The 14,891-nt window shown below is 40.6% G+C and overlaps 1 protein-coding gene across 2 annotated transcripts in view; it reads right to left on the bottom strand.

The window, feature by feature from the left end:
- Positions 1-14,891, bottom strand: part of bcar3 (BCAR3 adaptor protein, NSP family member) — an 84,237-nt gene that overhangs the window by 45,030 nt on the left and 24,316 nt on the right. The window contains exon 1 of one of the 2 annotated variants that reach the window (XM_034700156.1): positions 11,171-11,324. The exons of the other annotated variant lie outside the window; for it this stretch is intronic. The gene's annotated coding sequence lies outside the window, so the exon portion shown is untranslated. Of the gene's footprint in view, positions 1-11,170; positions 11,325-14,891 lie in introns of those variants that run through there. 2 annotated transcript variants of the gene reach the window in all.

Genomic DNA, 14,891 nt, shown 5'->3' with positions numbered 1-14,891 from the left:
AGTAACAGCAAAGCATTAATTCCGCAACTTAAGTAATCCATTACGGAAAAAAAACGATTTATGTTTCACCATAAAATACCCAAAGCATTTGTTTGATTCCTTCCTACTTCATGGCAGGTAGCTGCGTATCAGCTGAGAGTAATCCTACAGTTGTGTCAGTGCGCATGCGGAGCTAATTCATCCAACTAGTGCCTGAGTGAGATGACAAGAACAGCGTTTACTTTTTTTGAGTTATGCGGCAAGAACAACATAACAGTGAAGCTGGAGGACAAGAGCTTGTCAGCTGCAAAGAACGCTGTTTAAAATGTGAAGAAGCATCTGCAAGCTAAACAGAGCTCCACAATGCTTGTGGCGAGGTCCACCGAGGAGGAGAAAGATGCTGCTCCAAACAGCAATGGTTTTTACTTCAGCGTAAAGGAGAAGGCTGCTGAGTGTTGTGCCTTCCCTGCTGGAACGACACCTGCACCAGTCACCAGAGGAGACTGTTTTGCATTTACTGAGGACAGTAACACAGCCTCAGCATCTGTATTTAGGCATGCGTCGTAAAAAAAAAGCCTTTGCACCTTTAATCATGTTTGAACTTCAACAGTTTTGAAGCTCTGACCTAGTTAGCTGGTTCACTAGTTGCATGTTGAAACATGAGTGGAGATGCTGTTTTGCAGTGTTTTCACTCAAACAGCTGTAAGCATCTGCATATTTCCTTGTCAGATTTACACCATTATAGAGAGCTGTGAAGATAATAAGCTGTAAAGCAGGTTATGCAGTGGCTGCAGAGTTGATGTTCTCTTAACTCTTAAGAGGTATGTGTGGAAGAAGCCAACATGCCTTCCAATTTCGATTGTGCAGGAAGAAAACTTCTGTAGAAAATTGGATAAAAATACAACGGTCTGTGAAAAATGGGACAAAAACGTATTTTCTGCAGCACAAACAGGAAGGAGCATCGAGTCAATATCCAGAGATAAAAGAAAAATACAGATATTGACCATGTAGATGTTATAAGTAAAACCTCTTCATGAAACCCACTTCTTATTCCCCTCCTTCATCTCCTCTCTGCTCCTCCTCTTTGCTATTTATATTTAATTATTTTTGGTAATGCAAGTATACTCTAACATGTTAACTTTTGGTTGTAAGTAAAGCAGGAATCCAACGCGTTACTATTTAATGGCAGTAATGTAGTCACAAGTAACGTTACCCAACACTGCAAAGCAATAACTCATAACACAGCAGGAAGTAAAAACCTAAAAACAAAGGGAAAAGAGAGGTGTAAGAGGGTAAAAACTGAGCATCAAATTAAGGTGTTGACCTCAAAGAAAAGTAAGTGAAGTGACCTATCACTTCAGGTAAATCTGAACATAATAATCCTACCAGATTACACAGTTACGTAACCTCAGTAACACAAAGCACAGGTGAGGTGTAATACCTTATATCACACTACTACCTCCAAGACATGTGATCCCAAACACACAAACACATGCTGACGTACTGCAGTCACTGAGATGAAACATTATGATACACGATACACACCACAAAGAAAAGTGCCCCCAATGACCCCACCATGACACACACACACACACACACACACACACAAACACTCACACACACACACACACACACACTCACAGGGCTGACACAATTTCAAATACACTAACAAACAGGCTGCAGGGAAATAAAGCTGTTCATTACAAAACATCAGCGTAGTGATGAAATTCTCACCATGAAATATACGAAGGCATGATTTCATGATGTGTGAGGAGTTTTTAACCGGTTATGAAATACACTATATTTAGTATCAGTCTCAGTATAAGACCTACAATAGAAAATCCGACCATTAATTTAAAAACTGACGGCTCTAAGGGACAATTTTTTAAGTCTGACTTTTTCAGTTGAGACACTGAGGGGGTCTTATTTCCCTTTTTTCTCATAAAAATCATCAATTTGTGGTGTGAGCACTGGTGCTGCTCAGAGACTTGAAACACGATTGTGAAACTACAACTTCATTCACACCTATCTTAAAGGATTACAATGTCCCTGACCCAATAATACGTGAAGAAACACTTCTGAATAAGAACATAATGCTTTATCTTATCATCTCACAGTTTGTTTTTATCTGTTTCTGTTATTCTATTTCCTAAACTGATATAGAAATGTTTAGTAAAGAACTGTTCCTGCAGAGTATAACTCAAAAACTAACATTTCATATGGCTTGATTTTATCAGAATTTGAATTTGCCCTCATACCAATATCCTCCATGTATAAGTTACGTAGCCTACGACATGCTTCCTAATGTCCTCCACAACCTGGTGCTCTGCAGCCTGTTGCACCAGCTGTGCGTAAGTTCAAACGTATACCTAGTTTGAACATAATTTCTCATTTAGGATGGAGTTTACACTCTACTAACGTTTTGGGCTTTGCACCAGCTGAGATAGTGCCAACGTCAGCCTAAGTTACAACCTAATTCTTACACCAAGCTCCTAGTAGGTGAGGTGTAAAGTCCTCTGTACAGTACCGGCTGCCATGGCGCGTTGCTTTGAAAGGTGGGACCATTTGGAGGATGAGGAGATACAGAGGGTTCTCCAAGCTATATTACTTCGGCAACTAGTTATCCGCAAGAGATTATATTATTTTGAAAATATGATGACCAAGATTTGAGATTTGAGTATTAAGTTGATAATTTTACCACTCGATGTCACTGTTATTATACACACCGTAGATTAAGGCTTTAGGCTATAGTTATCACCTTACTGTGACACTTAATCAAGACCTAGGTAGCTGTTTTTGTGTTCCATGATAGTAGCTGCAGTTGGTGGAAGTTTGTTTAATCTGTTGGTCAGTTCAGAAACGATTAGGCATGAAAGTTAACAACGTAACAACCCCTGCATCAAAATTTGTGCTTTCCTCTGATTGGCTGCTGGAAGTGTAAACGTCAGAACTGCGACAATGTTTTGATTATTTTTGACGTTACGGTCTACAAGTTAAGATGAACCTTACGTCTATGTAGTGAAACCAAACAATGACAGAACTTACGTTACAAACTAACTAGGTTCAACGTAAGGTTTAGTGAGGACTTTACACCCTAACTTAGGAAACAACTTATGCACAGCTGGTACAACAGGCTGCTGGTGTCCTAGAGCCAACCCGCTCCAAGCCAGCTCCAATTATTTATCTTATCAACCAACAGAACCTCCTTACATCACTACACAAGCTATATGACATCACCACGTTCAACAGACCCAGGCTCTGTACATGTAAGCTCAGGGTAATGACAACACTGATACTACCTGCCCTATCACATGGCCCCTAATGGCCCCCAAACCCCAAATCACAACAAAGAGAGGAATCAGCAGAGAGATGTTAGAAAGAAGACATGAAAGGCAGAGCCAGGGCGAGGAGCCTGAGGCAGATAGATTTGAACTTTACATGGATGATCTTTCAATTTTCTATGCCATCACAAAGACTGTTATGAAGATGAAGAAAAGCACTTTAACATGACTGACCCATCAGGGCTTTCTAGAAACTTGTGTTGTAAGCATTTTCCAGCTGGTTTTCAAACTCTGCTGTGCTTCAAATCAGGATTTTATCAGACAAAAATCTTCAACACTTCAGCTTTTGGCAAGAGCAAGGAGAGAGCAGAGGTCCAACCTTCTGCTTAAGTCAAGGAGCCTTTTGATGCAACAAACGGAGTGCAAACCAGGAGGGGATGCTCAAATTATAGCACTTTTAATCCGTTTTCACACATGACCTGACTCTTTTGATAGGAGAGACGTCCTAACAAACTTCTCTGGTTAAATAAAGGAGGAATCAAATCAAATTTATAAGATGAACATATTTTTTCTCAGCTCATGAAAAAGCTCTTGCCCCATGATGGATGAACACAGACATAAATACCCAGAGATGTGCATGACAGGGAGGTTGGCAGTGATGCAAAACAGCAGACAAGTTCTTGATAAATTCCCCTGCTGCGTGATGATGAGTGGACTGCTCTGAATCAGTCAGCAGGCAGCAGTTAGTCACACTGTACAAACTGAGATACCATCAGCTGACAGACATGTTGGCAGACCGGACAGTACCAGATTCCTCAAACCAGTCCCATTTCTAATCTCATCGGACCTGAGAATCTGAGCCGAGTAACCGTGCTGGTGTTTGTTATTGTGTCTGTGTTTGTGCAGCCTGATAATGATCAGAGAAAGTGCAGAGAGGAAACTGTGGGGCTCTGCACTGTAATAGCTTCACCAGATTTAGACCTCAGAAGCAGAAGGTGCTGTTTTTAACCTTGACAAACTTGGCTGCCTGGAAAATAAATGAAAGGCATAAAATATGTAAAAGAAGTGAACAAAGTCATCCTGAACTTACTCACTGGGTATAATCTCAACTCCCAAAGCAACCCACTTCTCCCCTGGACATGACTTTCTCCATAAAATACTTATAACCAAACTCCTGTTCCACTAAGTGCCCCCTTCAGGCCTGGAGCTCTACCAATGTGATGTTGCATTTACTATCATTGCTCTTGCAGGGGGGCTTTTTGCAGCGTTTCTTTAAATGGAAGCATATTTTTTGTAGCGTTTGTATTTTTGAATAAGTGCTATTTCTAACTTACAACCATTACCTCTCATGTAAATGTTAAATGTCGTTGCAGGCAGCACAGGTGTCCTTTTCAGTCACTGCCCCTTAAAGAACAGCAAAAGGTCTTGAAAAGGAACAAAAAATATAAATATACTAAAGAGTGAGGGAAGTGAGCCACTGGGATCTCTTCAGACTTTGATTATTTAGTTGAAATGCTGTTATTTAATCAGAGTATTTCTAGTAAGAAAAAAAAAGAAACAGGACAATTTCTGAACAGTTTCAACCTACATGTGTCTACCAGGGTGTCTAAAAGAAATACCTAAATCCATGGCTCTGGCACAACTTCGAGGAGTAATCAAGCATTTCTTAATGAATTAAAAGGCCTCGCCCTTCGTTAATACAATACTGATCTTAGCTGTTATATTACAGATGTTAGTAGAGATTAAAGGTGCAACAATACATAGTTGATGAGGATAAAATTAGTTGCATATGAATTGAAAAGTCGATGAGTCATGGGTGATGTACTCGACATGTTTTCATGCTGTGCTTTTTCCAGCTCTTGATTGGGAGTGAGACATCTTGCATCGTTACTATCTTTGCTGAGAGTGACACATGCGGAACAGTGACCGGGAAGCAACAGGCGGCAAACATAGCAACATGGCAGCAAGCGATGCATCACCGCCATGTAATAAAATGTTGAAAGTCTGTGAAAATTTGAATCAATGCTGCAGAGAACAGAGCTGCCTGCAAAAGTCCAAAGTGAGGGCCACTCTGTGAGTTTTACATTTTCAGTCCCTCACCTTAAAATCTTTACCTTTGAACACTTCATTTTTTTCTTCCTCTTCCTCTCCTCCCACAAAACAGGGGAGCAAACTTTAACCACGCTACACTTTAAAACTAAATCATGTGTCTTGAATTAAGATTTTTAATGTAGTTTAAAAGAGTTATGTTCGATTCAAATGCTGATATTTTCCAATCAGTCGAATACATGTTTAGATAATCGATTACTTTTCGACTAGCTAGTCGTTAGTTGCAGCTCTACTAGAAACCTTTGCTATTACAGTACAGAAAACCCTGAGTGGAATATAAATCTCCTGCTTACGGTAACTGGAGGGTAAGTGGGTCACCAGCTTGTGATGATGAATGTCAATAAAAATGCAAACACAGGTTTTAGGGGAGGAACAGCTGACCACTTCAAAACATGTAAAGTTTATACACACTCAAACACACACTCACTCTGACACACAAAGACAGTGTAAAAGTCCTGCTGAGGCATGCTGGGTCAGAGTGTGGATTCCTTTGAGGGGCTGAATGACTACAGGAGCAGGACCTATTATAAGAGCCTCAGGGATGGTCAGCTGTGTGTGTGTGTGGCCCTGACCATCTGCCACACACACACATGCACACACTCCCCTGCAGAGGAGAAAGGATGGACTCTCACTGAGGGAAAACAGACATGAATACTCTGAGGATGAATCTTATAAAGACATAAATAATTCATGTGGATTTATTTCCACGTGGAGTGAAGGTGTGAGATATCTCACTCACTCTTCCTCCATCACTTTAACTTCCTGTCCCTCCATCTTCTTTCATATTTTTCTCCTAATTAAATCCCCCCTCTGTCTTTTTGACTCTATCGCCGCTCATCCATCTTTCCCTTTCTCTTTATATCCTGAGTCCCATCCTCCCCTCCTCCATCAGACGTCTCCTCCCTCCTTCTGTCCGTCCGACATGATGTCAGCTCTTCTATTGCCTATTCACTTGGTCATCTTCTTTTAGTCCTTTGTCCCTCCACCTCTTGTCATAATAGACTTTTATCCCCTCCTTCTTTCTGCCTGTCTCATCCTCTTCTTCCTACAGCTGTTCAACCGCAAGCTACATCTCACACCAGCACAAAGAAACGACACACGCGTGCACACACACACACACACGACAAAGGTTGGAATAGATCGCAAGCACCATGTAACATAAGGAATATGACGTAGTGTTAGTTCTTTGAACTCTCTATGTTTAGATTTTCAAAATGAATCATGCTAAGGAAAAAACTCTGAATTTATTTAGTCTTTTATGACTTTTGGAGACAATCAGAAACGTTTGTTGTACGTTGGGAGACAAAGCTGGTCGTGTGTCGGTTTGCTCCTCCACATCAGCTTCATAAGTACGGCAAAAAGCTGTCTTACTCTCAGTTCCTCGACACTTTAAAATACTTCATAATACTAACATCCCAATATTTTTATGCTTGTTGTCAGTGCACGTAAGCTGTCATTGCAAGCACATAGTTTTGAACATTATGTCACTATATCTGCAGATGCCAATAATTAACTTTTAAAGCTTTGATAGGCTGATTGATACAGATATTTTGCAGATAATATTGTCCATCCCAAACATTGGGACATTTACTAAGCTGCACTTCTTAGATCTCTTGGAGGCTTTATTGAGGATTTTATTCAAAATAAGCTAAAAGGGGCTTGACAATGGATAAATCTTCCTGATTTACAACAATACCTATTTAACGGACACTTGCTGTCAACCAATCAGAGGCTTTTTCCTTAACTGTTGATTAAAGACAAAACAGTCTGCGTTGAGTGTAGATTTGACTCTGATGCTACTAGAGACCTTGGTTTAGGAACATTAGCGTGCGCACACACACACACACACACACACACACACAAACACACACACACACACACACACACACACACACACACAAACAGAAGGCTCTGGGTGGGAAAGAATGGCAGATTAACAGGAAGAGGAAATGGCAGTATAAACATTTAGACAGAGGCTCATTATGAAGGAATACTGCAAATAAAACCAGCATCTCTCTCTGTCTCTCTTGCTCCTCCTACTCTTTTCAATCCCTCTTTCCTTCTATAATTACATCTCACAGAAAATCGGACATCCTTTCCCCTTTTGATATGTTTAACTTGATTTAATTCAGTGTTGTGGTGTAAGCTCTCCCCCAGTCCCTCCAGCTAACCACACACATCAGTCAGAAAGTTCTGTTGGTCCACTGAAGCAGTGGTTTTCTAGACCGGGTGATTCAACAGGTCCCATTTAATTAAATATCTGAGTAACACGGGCCACTCTGCATGTTTGGGAATCCATATCTAAGTGGCAACATCTTACAAGTCCTCTTGTTAACACAAAAACACACTTAAAACTGAGACAACAACATCAACATGCCTGGGAAAGAGGGGTTTCCTCTAGCAGGCTTAATGTGTCTTCCTGCTCTCTCTCACACACACACACACACACACACATCACTGCATTAGCAAAACCACCCCTGGCCAGAAGTGAACAATGGGAACAACTGTCACATGACCGCTGTGTAGAGCCAGTCTTTGTTAGAGTGAGAGAGAGAGGTGTCCTACTGCGCTCTTCAGTGCGTGGGCCCACCAGTGTGTGTGATTGTGTGTGTAAATGTGTGTGTGTGTGCAACATATTAATAAGGCTGTTATTAAATCCCACAGCAGAAGCTGCCCTTTAATAATTCTGAATCATTGTCCTGTCTCACACACACGCAGAGCTGGACGGTGTGGAGGAAAATGTGCGGGCTTGAGGAACACTCAGCTGATTCAGTCAGAGGTGATTCAGTATAATGCTCTTTAAATGAAGACTAAATAACACAGCTGTGTAAAAATCAACAATCTGAAGTAAAAGTGCTGCATCTAAAAATCATACTTACATTTAAAAACAGGGGACACATGTAAGTATCTTTAAAATGACTTCAAGATGTGCAGCCACAATTTGCAAGAAAGCTTGGAAGTAAAACTTAATAACTTATCAGTGGATGGAGTTGTAAGTGTTTAACTGGCATGAACAATAATCAGAGTCAGTGTCTTTCTCTCTGAGTCTGACAACTCTGCATTAACTTTCTTTTAACAAATCGTATCAATAATAATCTCAAAGACAGAGATTAGGGGTGTAATATTTTCTGAGAAGAAGCATGGTTGCATAAAAGGTCTAACTTTGCTTGATCCTAAGATTAAACTTTGTAAGTAAATGCTGTAAAATGTGTATATGTGCACTTTGATTTCCGACCTTTACAGTCAGACTTTGACACCGGTTGAACGGTGTCGACGGCTGGCTGGAATACCAAACACCTCATCTCAGTGGGGCATGAAACACAACACCACACACCCACACCCACACACACACACACACACACACAGAATGTTAACACTGAAAGTACACAAAGTAAAAGCTCTGTGATTCTGTTAAACACACATCTACGCATTCATTTAAAGCTGAATCTTATTTGCTCAGTTTAGAGTCATTGCAGGGTTCAGACACGACTCTGACTAATGTCTGAAACAACCTGCTGCATGTGTGTGTTAGTCTGCACCAAAACTCAACACCACACACACACACACATGCACACATGTCAGCCTCTGTCATCGTCTTAGTGGAGGCTGCTGTTTAAAGATGTGTTCTCATAACTTAGAGGTCAGAACTTCAACCTGAGCGGCTTCACTTAACCTGTCAGAGTGTTTCTGACAAAGAAAGTGTCAAAGTCAGGGTTGGTGTTAAAGGCCTCTTTGGTTAATGTCTCACGTTTGAGATCATATGCCACCACAAATACTAATGAACTTGCACTCATTCATGGTATCAGTGTGGATCTGCTAATGAAGGGTTGAGGATTGATTGCAGAGAATCAAAGCTGCAAAGGTCAGTTGATTAGTCATTGGAGGAAAGATCTGACATCCATTTCTGTAAATGTTAATAAATTATTTTTGGGATTTTTCAAGTGCAACAAGCAAACATCCATTGATTCTTAAAGAAATGATTATGCTGCTTTTTGTAAATCTAAAATGAAAAGTATTTCACTTCTGAATACAGCAGCATTAGAAGATGACTCAGGCTCTGGGAAAATGTGGTTAGTGTTTGAGGAAGGGGAAAGAGATTTTATACCCTTAACAGCAATGAATTTATCATTACAGCATCTGTCAGATTTATCTATGTAAGAGATCATTTAGGAATAAGTGTTGACCTCTGTCCTCATTCAGCCCTCCTTCATGTGTCTAGCTTTAGCTTACTGATTTAGCATGCTAACGGAAACTTACGTTTTTTACAACAGGGTCAACAGGCAGAAGTGAAATGTGCCATACTTCATTAAAAAGATTTTATTTGATATGACGAGTGTGATCAGGTTGTCCCTGCAGGCATCACCTTTACTGTTGAGAATCAACAACCCTAGTTTTGAGGTTTTGTCCCATCAGAATCAAGTATTTAACACATTTAACACTTGAATGCTCTTGTTGTGCAAATGGTGTGTCCAGGTGTTGTGAAACTGCACAATCCGGGCATACAAACTTGACTTTTGGTTGCGTTAGTGCTAAAAAAAGATTTGAAGAGTAGCACTGATGATGGTCGAGGACTGAAATGTTCGCTGCTGTTATTTCTCACCTTTTTTGCACTTTGAGCAGCTTTTGTCTCACTGACATCTTTATCAAGGGACTATTTTTACATTTATCCCAGCCTGTAGAGCCTGTAGGGCCTTTTCTGTGGCTTATCGGCCCAGGCCAATTGGTGTGCAGGTACCTCCTCTGCTCCCTCTACACATTTTTACTTGTAGTACGAAATTCAACTAATATCATACACTCTTATTAGAACAAAAAGCCAAACCTTAACACTTTGGTAAAAAGCAGAACCACCAACCTGTTCAATTATGGATGGAAGAAAAACTCTTTCATATAGAGAGAATCTGATCCTAACTTTGAAGTAATCTTGAGCACTTTAACAAGACTATACTGATAACTGTATGACAGTACTAACCCCTTTTTTGAGGGGAGGGCTACGTATCTTTTAGTTGTTACCCTGTTTTTTCTCTTTGACTTGTTTCCTTTTTTCTTGTTTTCTTCATTTAAAATGAGGACAAATCTGTTGCATTGAATGTTTGATTTCTGCTCCCTCTCTTCATCTAAAAGGAAGAAGATGCCGCTTTTTGTAAATCCTTCCTTTGGTTTTGATAAAAATCTACATTTAGTAGAAATCACTTTGCGCTCTTAGAATTTGTCATTAGGGTTTGAGGAAGGGGAAATAGATGTTTTACACCGAACAATTAATCAATTTATCATTAAAACAATTTTTAGATTCATCTTTAACAAAATCAAATGGTTGACTGCAGCCACACAAAAACTGAGAGCTGAAAACCTACTCTTTACGATAACAAAACAGCCCCAAAAACACATTTACACAAGCTTAAATCTCAGTGGCAGATCTCAATCTTATCCGTCACATTTCATGTAATTACTTCCTGGAGGCATTTCCAAACCAGTCACAGCAATCCCAGCAACCACAGTTACACCCAGTGTCTTGGGATGGCAACATATTGCTCAAAAAATCCCTTAGCAAATCTAAGTCACTGCAACAAGTAAACAATTTAGCAAAGAGATAAGGAGGAGAAAAGGCAGTGTGGTGAAATATCACAACAGCCACAGAAACGTTTTAACTTTTAGTTTAGATGATGAAAACTCCGATGAAAAAGGTTAAGATGACCAAAAACGTGTCACCTCTGTCTGCCCTGCCATCACCAGCATACACACATTCCTACACACACCTACATGAATGTTTATGCACACATTAACAAACAGATTTCCACTCCTACCTGTCAGCGTGACCTCTTCTCCTTCTTGCAACTTTTGCTTTAGTTTTTCTTTTAGTCTCTTAAACTTCTATCAGAGTTATTATTCCATATCAAAGTAAGTTTGAATGACTGAGTATCTGAATGACCGGCTGGAAGACGACACACTCACGCTCCTTCAGGCAGGCAACAACAAGTAGCACTACACAATCACAAGCCCTGCCCTCCCCTCTCTCTCCCTCTCTCTCTCTCTGTCTCTCTGGGGAGTGATTTGCGAGTGCCCGGCCCCTCCTCCTGCTGCTGCTGTGTTTGGGAGTTTTCTTTCTTTCTTTTTAAGCCCAGTTGTCTCTTAACCCCCCCTCGAACCTAGCACCGAACAAAACTCTCCCTCCCCTCCTCCTCCTCGTCCTCCTCCTCTCCTCAGTGTTCCCTGCACAGCCTCATATTTCATGCCTCTGAGTCTTTTTGTTTGGGAGCTCTTAACGCCAAACACCACCGACTGGTCCAGTGCTTAGAAAAGATTTAGATGTGACCTAATGTTGCTATTTGCAGAGAGGGGATGAGAAAAGAAAAAACCTGATCACCGCACTCTCGGGGCATGTTTGAGCAACTTGAGGTGCACTCAAGACTCATGAGGTTTAACCACTTGACACAGTGTCAGCTGAAGCATAAATCAGCTCATTGTCCGAGCTTAAATCTACTTTTTGCTTTCAAATACTGGCAGAAATGTTGGAAAAAAAAAAAATCATCTATTAAGGAGGAAGAAACAAGTAAAAGAGCTTTGCTTGTGTCATAACATCAGGTATGAGGTCATGTTGACTGTGTGTGTGTGTGTGTGTGCATTTATGTGTGTGTGTTGGCCCTCAAGACGACACTCTCCCCTGTCTTTGTCCTCCTGTTCCTTTGTATTGTCTAGAGTTGATAACACCCAGACACGTGCATGAGTGTGCAGGTATGTGTGTGTGTGTGTGTGTGTGCATGTTTCCTTTCAGGCAATACAAGGAGTCCATCCTGTCGCTATGAAAGTTGAGATGATTAAACAGCCCCGCATTAGACACACGCACACACACTCTGATGTAGGTCTTTAGATCTTGACATCACATTTGTTAAGATTGAGAAAGCTGCTGCAGTGCATGAGGGCCAAAACTGAACTCATGGTGTTGGAGGTTTTTCGTTATCTGTCTTATTCATATTATGTATTATTCCTTTAAAAATGTAAACTCCAAATTCAGTACAAAAACATACAAATTAATCCATAAAGGGAAAACCAAGAAAATCATGGAACTAGGGATGTACCAGTTTAGGTGAGTCAATGATAAAACACCCTCACTACTTTGCACCAGAATTACTTGTAGATTGAACTAACTATAATGCATTTATGGTTGTAGGCCTGAAATGCCGATTATGTGTCATGTATAGCTTTAACAAAGCCATCCTCCACTATCTGGCGTTTTAATGAGCATTGCCATGATGCTAAAATGCTCTACTACCTGGATGAAAACATGCACAGATGACAGCTGGCATCATGATACGCTGTTAATCATTAATAACGTCAGGTTACAGGAAATATTTTGTCTTGTGCAATCTCCAATTCCCTTTATATCCATATCCGTACCCCTCCCTCTGCTCAGCCGATAGTTTTCTAACAAGACTGATCCTGACTCCTGTCCAACACCTGAAAGCATAATCCGTTAAAACAGAGTCATTAAGTTATTAAGGTAAATACTGATCAAATAACATCAGGTTAGGAGAGATATTATCCAGTATGATCATCCTCTCTCTCAATCAATAGATTGCAGTGTGTCGAGCAACATGTTAAGGGTCGGATCGAAGGGGTGCCAAAGAAGTAGGACGATATAAATCTGTTACTTTGGTACCAATCCCAACTTTTGATAGTGGAAACGCCAACAATTATGTAACCTACCAAACATGACTACTTGGTGGAAACGCAGCTTTTGACATCATTAACCTGCAGAATCTGGGATCCTGTGTTTAGGCGTATTGAATAAATTATTCTCTATGAAATTAGTTGCTTTGGAACATGCCTCCAGTGAAAAATATTCAATGTTAGGTTTCTGTTGGAGCACAGGCATGAATGTTAAGCCCAAGCCTTCATGTTACTCTTGGTCTCATGTAGAGATGGTGGAACAGTTAAGGGAGTAAAAATATCCAGCTGAAGGTGAGTTTCATATTTTCCTTTAGCTAAACTAAATATGTCACACAGGCATGTGAAATTCTTGGCATGTTTGTGTGTGTGAGGGTGGTATTTCCAGGAAGGTGTACGGTGAGTCAGGAGTGTAATCTGTCATTATCTCCTGAATCACCTAAACCCCCCAAAAACTGGGAGGAAGGGGTTTGTCGTTTCAGCATGACTGTAATCCCTGACTGATGTGTTTCTGAGCTGCTTTTTGTGATGGAGGATCTTATCTGCTTGTTTTTGGAAGTACAAAGCTTTCAGGAAGCAGGCACAGAGACAATTCCCCATCCTTATTTTTGGAAAGGAGAGCATCAACCTTTTCAGTCCCTTAACTGTTACATGGACTTTAACAGGTTTAAATAACTGATCATATGATTTTGTTATAATAAGCTGTATGCATTGGTGTGTGAAAGAGACTTTATAAGTACAGTAACATCTGGTCTCTGTAGTTAAGTTCTCTTTTGGTGAAGCACTGGGGGGCTGACTTTTTTAAATTTATTTTATAATTCAGCAGCTTTTATTGTTTTAAGGCTAAACCAATGTACTATTATGAATAAAAGAGGGTATGTCTGATTTGTGGGAGAAAGGCACGCTGTAGTTGTTTGCCAGGAAGCTAAAGGTGTGCCTCAGCTCCACCTCTTAACCGGTTTCTAAGTTGACCGAAAGTTAGTTTGAGTCACCATTTTAAAAAAAGGTGACTGCCTTGGTTGGGCTCCATGACACATCTGAAAAAATCAACGGCAAAAACCTTCAGGCTGAAAAATAAAGCTGACGAAGAATGCCCAAACACTGCAGTTCCTAAGGTGGCCACTAAAGGCTGGCTCCAATGGTGAGTCAATCCCCATCAGGCCCTGTTTTAAAATACCAAACTTACAGCAGAAATAAACATGTTTCCAACCTGGAACCACAAACATATTTTTTCTGTCCGTGACATGGTGACTTTGGATAGCATTAAACAGTTCAAATCATAAGTCTTAATGTCAAAAATGTTTTTGATGCTTTTTGTGACAAGTGTCTCTGCAAATCAGCCGTGTGTCTCACGTTCAGTTGATCGACCCTTTTGTCACAGACCTGGTCAAGCCTTTTGTACAGAGTCAGATATCAGACTGAGGTTTAGTTGGGAAACATTTTCAAGTATTTTACTTTAGTTAAAGCTAGGGTTGATAGTCACGGAAAACTAGCATGAATTTGAATGTAGCATTTCCTCAATACTCCGTCTAACCCCTCTCCCCTCCCCTCGGGGCCGCTCAGAGCTCCTCATAAACGACGCCCCCGCTCATATGCACGAGCGCAGCTGATTCACGACCAAATGATAGTGACTGATTCAAAACCAGTCCTCGTGAAAGTTTAAAACACAAACAGACATGGCTATTGTTAGTACTCACAACTCACAGCGAGCGGAAGAGAGAGACAAGAGAAGTTTTTCATGAATTCAAACATTGATTGTTGCTTTGTTGGTTGGCGTGATCACGGCCGACAATGACTGGTTAGTAAAGCTCAACGTGTTCACGAATTGGCTTGTCCTCCCTACAGCGTCCGGACGGACGC

This window comes from Notolabrus celidotus, chromosome 2, assembly GCF_009762535.1.
Source record: "Notolabrus celidotus isolate fNotCel1 chromosome 2, fNotCel1.pri, whole genome shotgun sequence".
NCBI lineage: Eukaryota > Metazoa > Chordata > Actinopteri > Labriformes > Labridae > Notolabrus > Notolabrus celidotus.
Note: the sequence above shows the minus strand (reverse complement) of the source record. Positions and strands in the feature narration are given on the sequence as shown.